This window comes from Falco peregrinus, chromosome 7 (genome assembly GCF_023634155.1).
Source record: "Falco peregrinus isolate bFalPer1 chromosome 7, bFalPer1.pri, whole genome shotgun sequence".
Taxonomy (NCBI): domain Eukaryota; kingdom Metazoa; phylum Chordata; class Aves; order Falconiformes; family Falconidae; genus Falco; species Falco peregrinus.
The window spans coordinates 25,389,479-25,395,487 of record NC_073727.1 but is presented as its reverse complement, the minus strand read 5'-3'; positions in this window follow the sequence as shown (position 1 = coordinate 25,395,487).

The following is a 6,009-nucleotide window of genomic DNA, read 5'->3' as shown; positions in this document are numbered from 1 at the left end:
TATGTTTATAGCCTCTTTACCAGAGCATGCTCTTTCTTGCATGCCCGCAACCTCGGTGAACTCCGCTGAGTGGACTTGCAGATTCACAGATGAAGTTTGGCCCTTTGTGAAAACCGTAATGGACCAACGCTGGTGACATACCCCAAGTGGTAGCAACACTTGGTTCTTCCCAAGTCCCTTGCAGCTCCCACCAGCTCAGAGCCCCCAGCCTATTTTGTGGTGCGGTGGCTGCGGCTGGCTGAGGCTGGGTGGGAAGCAGCCATGGTGGACTTCATTCACTGCCCCCCCACGCTCTCCCCTCCAGCTGTGTCTCTGCTGCCTCCTCACCAGCAGGCAGCTTGCTGTAATAATAACCTGAAATTGTGCCAAAGACTCTTTTTTTTTGTTCTTCTAGAACCAACATAAACGGGGCACGCTTCAGGTGAGATTGCAACTGTAGGATGATCAGTCCTTACATTTTGATACCTTTACTGAAATAACCTCTCATGTTTATGTTATCTTCTGTTACGGTTCATCTTTCTGTGATCCTCTATCCAGAGAGGAAAGTAAAACCTTTTACTAGGGGATTATATTAGTAAATAGATCACAGAATCATAGAATCATTTGGTCTGGAAAAGACCTTTGAGATTATTAAATCCAACCGCTAACCCAGCACTGCCAAGTCCATCACTAAATAATGTCCCTAAGCACTGCATCTACGCATTTTTTAAATACCAGGGATGGTGATTCCACCACTTCCCTGGGCAGCCTGTTCCAATGCTTAACCACCCTTTCAGTGAAGAAATTTTTCTTAATATCCGATCTAAACCTCCCCTAGATCCTCTTCTAATGCCAAGGGTAGAAGGAAGTACAATGCAAAGAGGAGATGCAAAGCAAAGAACTCACCATGACAGACACGTTTGAAGTGGAGACACCTGTGAAAATGTTCTCCCTTAGCTCAGGTGATTAGTCCAGATGTCCACAACAGCTTCTGCACCATTGCTTCAGTCCCATGTGTGTGCAGGAGGGAAGGACTCCTGCTTCTGCGGGAGTGCTGGGGGGTGTCCTCCACTGACCTGTCCTGGGGGGCTGCAATACAAGGAATGAAACTTGACGGGTGCACAAGCAGAGCCAAGGTCTACTGAAGCCTGGCCATTCTCTTCCCTTATGAGCCATGTTTTAGCCTGTGCTTTGGGAACTTGGTGAAATTCAATGGAGATATATAAGCAGCAAGAAACAATCTGCAAAAGTGAAGAACAGTTTTGAGTTGCTTCCTTATGAAAAGGACAGTGAGACAATACCACACTGACACCAGGGTAACTAAAAGCAGAATGTGGCTCGCTGGGTATTTCTGAGCATGGACAGTCATCCACACTTCAGTGAACTATAAAAAGAATGTACCTTTCATACTAGTGTTAATCAAGAAGTTATTTGTGGTAATTTCACTATTATGCTGCTTCTAATGTTTCTGCTGTGTTTTAAACGTCATTATCTTCGAAAGTCCCCTGCATATGTTCGTTCTTTTTCTAGACATTAGCTATTCCATTAGTGTCATCCTGTTTTACTGTCATAAAAGATATGCAGTCTAACAGCTCTTCTTTCATTTCATAACGAATGGCACAATTAAGACTTAATTAGACACATATGAATAAGGAAATGGCATGCCACCCAGGGCCTTAAATGTGATATCATTCAGTTGCTCAAGTGCAGCATCCTGAGAACAACAACAACTACTACAACAAAAATCCCATAAACTTATTTCAAACTGGATCTTGTCAGACTGGTGTGATTGCCTACTGACAATTAATTGTTTTCTAGTCATGATTCTTAAAAGATAATGTACTTTTTTTTCCCCTTTCCTGAGCAAAAATTCTGACAGGTGCATAGAAATGACATGTCTCTGTGCATTGGATTCATAGAGATATTATATGCAAATATGTAAGGCCTAAGCAAAGATCCTATGGTGCTATCTATGATTTCTCAAGCTATTACATATGCTTACAGAAAATAAAAGTCTTCATATGAAGATGTGGGGTTGTTTTCCCTCTTCAGGAGTGTGATGGTGCTAAATAGGGAAGAAGGTTAGCTGATGGATGGTGTGTCTTGGTGTTCTCTCTATATCTGTTTGGAAATGGGAAAATTATTGCTGGCTTTCTGGCTCACCATCACAGGTCACTTCAGTGCCTTCTGATACCTTAGCCCCAGGGACAGGACAGTGTCCAGGATTCCTCCACCCAGCTTGTTCTGGCTGAAGGTAGCCTGAGTATCCACCAGTGGCTACAACAGCTGTAAGCTGCAGGAGCGGGTGGCTATGGAAAAATGCAGATGTGTCCAGGTCTGTGGGCAGTGGTGGTCAGAACAGTAACCTCCGATCCCTTGAGGATTTAGCGGATGTTCAGCCTCTCCACAAATGAACCAGCTAACTATAAGGAGGAGTTGGATGTACTAGGTGGCATCTAACTGATTACACCTTACTCTGACATGAACGAGGTTCATGATTGTGTGGTGAGAATGTGGTGGTTTGGATTAGGTGAGAAAATCATCTGCTTCACGATTTGCTATATAACTGAACAAGACAAACAGGTTGCAGATTCTGGTCGAGTTGGCCCAGTCAAGCACAGCAGTCTAGTCAACAGCTCTTCAGAAAATTTATATGCTATTAATACTTCCTCATTTCATTTGGCAGTTCAGGGAATATACCCTGAATTTGCAGAGTGTTCCTAAAAAAGCATTCTGTATGAGGCACTGACACGCCTTTTCTGTAAGTTTGAAAGTCCTGAAGTTTTAGTTGGTGGTAGCAGTCTCTTGTAGTCACCCAGAGAATGATGTTCCTGAGTGTGTCTTCACATTTCAAGTGTCTGACATTCCTTGATTCCCAAGTAGCTGATGCAATGTCATTGCTCCCAAGTGCTTGAGGCTGAAGGACAAGATTTGGCATCTTGTTTGCAAAGCCACTGATAAATTTCGGGATTCTTCTGAACTAAAGACTGAAATGATTGTAAATCAACTACTTTTTTTTTTTTTTTTTACTTCTTGTTTTTTCGTTCTTTGTAGTTTAGTGCAGATGTGACTCTGACTTCTTTCCCTGAGTGAAAAGGCTTTCGTATTCTTTGCTATGCACATAGACAAACAGTGCTTCAACAGGACAGTGCTAAGAGGCACGGTACCTCAGGCTTGTCAGAAAACTTGTGCAACTAGACAAGTGTCTCTTGATAGCTTTTAAATGAAGCTCACATAATCTTTTGAAAATAAGAATTATCTCAGACCAGTATTGCTGGGAGGATTTTCACTTGCAACTGACCAAAAATGCCTCAACATGCCGATAGTTTATTTAGCATATTTATTTCCTCACAAGTGCATTTTCTTGGGTGTGATGGGGATCTGTGCTTGCCCTTAGTTAATCACTTATATGCAATGGCCTTCTGGACCACTTTCTGATGCTCTGTGGAGTCTGGAAAACAGTCATTGAATTGGGTGACCTGCTGTCAGGCTTCAACATCAGTCACCACCAGCACATGAAGGAGCCAACATTGGCCCTATGAATAAACAGGGACCCACAAGACTGTAACGGGGATGGGGGAGAAAAGCTTTCCATAGGCAGGGGATGGTTGTGCAAGAAGGACATAATATGCTGATCCTTTCTTTGCTCATGACGAGCTTTGCCATCTCTGCAATGAAACTAGTCAAGATTAAAAAAGGAAGGTTTCCATTTCCACAGCTCCGGAGACAGCTATCAGTGGACAGCCCTCACACCTCCTTGCTCTTGCTGGCCCCTGTCCTGACGATGTCTGTCTCCTGGGCAGCAGTTTCAGGTCAGGAGGCAGAGCCCCTTCTCCCTTTTCTTCCTGCCCTCTGAGCACTGCCTGCCCCAATATCCCTTCCTGAGACTGTCCTGCTCCCCAGGCACCCAGCCTCCCAGTCATCCCTGACTCCTTTCCCTCTTTATTCCTTACATTCAGAATATCAACTAATTTTCTGGCATTGCCTTGACATTTATGGCCTGTCCCTCCTTTTCCAGCCCTTTTGTTAGAAGGCTTTATCCAAGCCATCTTTCTTCAAAGACAACAAGAAAACGTGAAAAAGGGGTTCGGTTCTCAGCTCACAGAGGCATAAATGAGGAGAAAGAGCACTGAAGGCAACCAGCTTCACAGCTTCAAACTGCTCGTTTTCCCTGGTTCACGCTGCTGTCTCCACAGATCCAGCAAGATGGCATAGGAAATGGATATTCATTTGCTGTGTTCTGTTTCTAAACTGTTCAGGTAAGACTCTTCCTTCTGCTGAATGAAACACACTTTCTCCTGTAGTCAGGGCAGGCGTTGAAATATTTGGATGTGTTTTCGAGAATAATCGGGACTATATAACAACACAAGCCATCTGAAATTCTTAGAGTTATTTCTGAGATATGTGGCCAAGGCCAAATCCTGCTTGTTTTAGCCATAACAGCCCCTTTGAGGGGGCTGAGCAGACAGGCAACGGCACCGCTTGGGTAAGAAAAGTAACCAAGTTTGCTTGACAGCCGAATTGTCAGTTAGGGTAAGTGCTGATTTCAGCCTGGTAACAAAACTCATCTATTACCCGAGAAGAGGCCCATGCCTTCTTCAAGCCCTGCTTCTGAACCACAGATGAAAAAGTTAGTGACTTTCTAATTTCGCTTTGTAATGTGCTGTTTATTATTGAAAAAAATAAGTACTTAATGACCAGACATCTTCCTTACAGGCGTGCAGCAACACATTTATTAATGCCAGAAATGTTTATATCCCAATTATGCCTCAGAGGTATAATCTGAAACTCTTAAAGTTTTTATTCTTTTTTCCTTCCCCCCCCCCTTTTTCCTCTTTCCCCCTTTTTTTTTTATTATTTTTTTCCTTTCCCTTTCCCCTCTTCTTATATCCTCCTCCCCCCCCCGCCCTGTTTTTCACTGTTCGGAAGAACACATTCTCTCGCAGGAGAGTGTTTAACTCCCAAGACGCGGCAAAACGCCCCCCCTTGCCCGCTCTGCCCCCCCGCCGGTCCCCGCCGGTGCCGGCGCAGGCCCAGGGGAGGGAGACCCCCAGTGAGGATGGCGAGCGGCTGGTCCGTGCCGCCGTTTCCATCGCCGCCCAGGGACGCAGGTGCGGGACACGCCGAGGGCCCATCCCAGCCCCCCCCTCCCCCCACCCCTCGGTGGGGCGCTGCGCGGGAGCGCTGCTGCCCCCTCCTGGGGGCTGCGGGAGGCAGGCGCCCCGCCCCGTCCCGCCCGCGCTCCTGCCCGCCCGGCCGGGGCTGCCCGGGGTGTCGCGGTGCGGGGCCACCCCGTCCCCTGCCACGGGCCAGCGAGGCTCTATGGCCGCCGGCTGGGCCGAGGGTCGCTTAGGGGAGGCCAGCGGCCCTTCTCCCCGTCTCAGGGCTGAGGCCGCCGGCTCGGTGCAGGCAGCGCCGCGGCCCCAAAGCTTCCCGGCGCCCAGCTGCACCCCGGCTACGGAACTGAGCACGGGGGGCCACCGTCCAGCCCTGGGGCCACCCCAGCCACGTGCGTCCCGCTAAGCAGCTTCAGGTTCCCGAACGCGGTGACTCAAAGCAGCAGCGCCTGGCCTTGGCCAGACCCCGGCGGGGCGATGAGAGCCTGGGCAGCACGGTGCCGGGATGCTCCGGCACCCAAACGAGGGCCCTCACCCCAATCGGTTTGCAGCTACAGGCAATCTGGTACATTTTCGGCCACACTCTGTCTTGTCTTTGTCATGTCTGTGTCATGGTTTTCATTTGGTTTCCTTCATTGTTTTGAAAGCCATTTCTTCCGAGCTGTGGTGTTCAGCCCACTCAGAGAAGCCAGACGGTCTCTGTCAGGTGCTCTTTGCCTGCCTGATGCACCTTTATCATCACCTTTACTGATGTGCTGTCACCTGACTGCACAAATCCATCCTGGACATTTCCACCCTGTGACATTTACTGCACGGCTGGCTGGCACAAGCTCAGGCCAGGTGGGCCAGGTGACAGGGAGCCGGCGGAGCTGGGCACGGCTGCGTGCACAGGGAAACAGTTCAAGCAGCACTG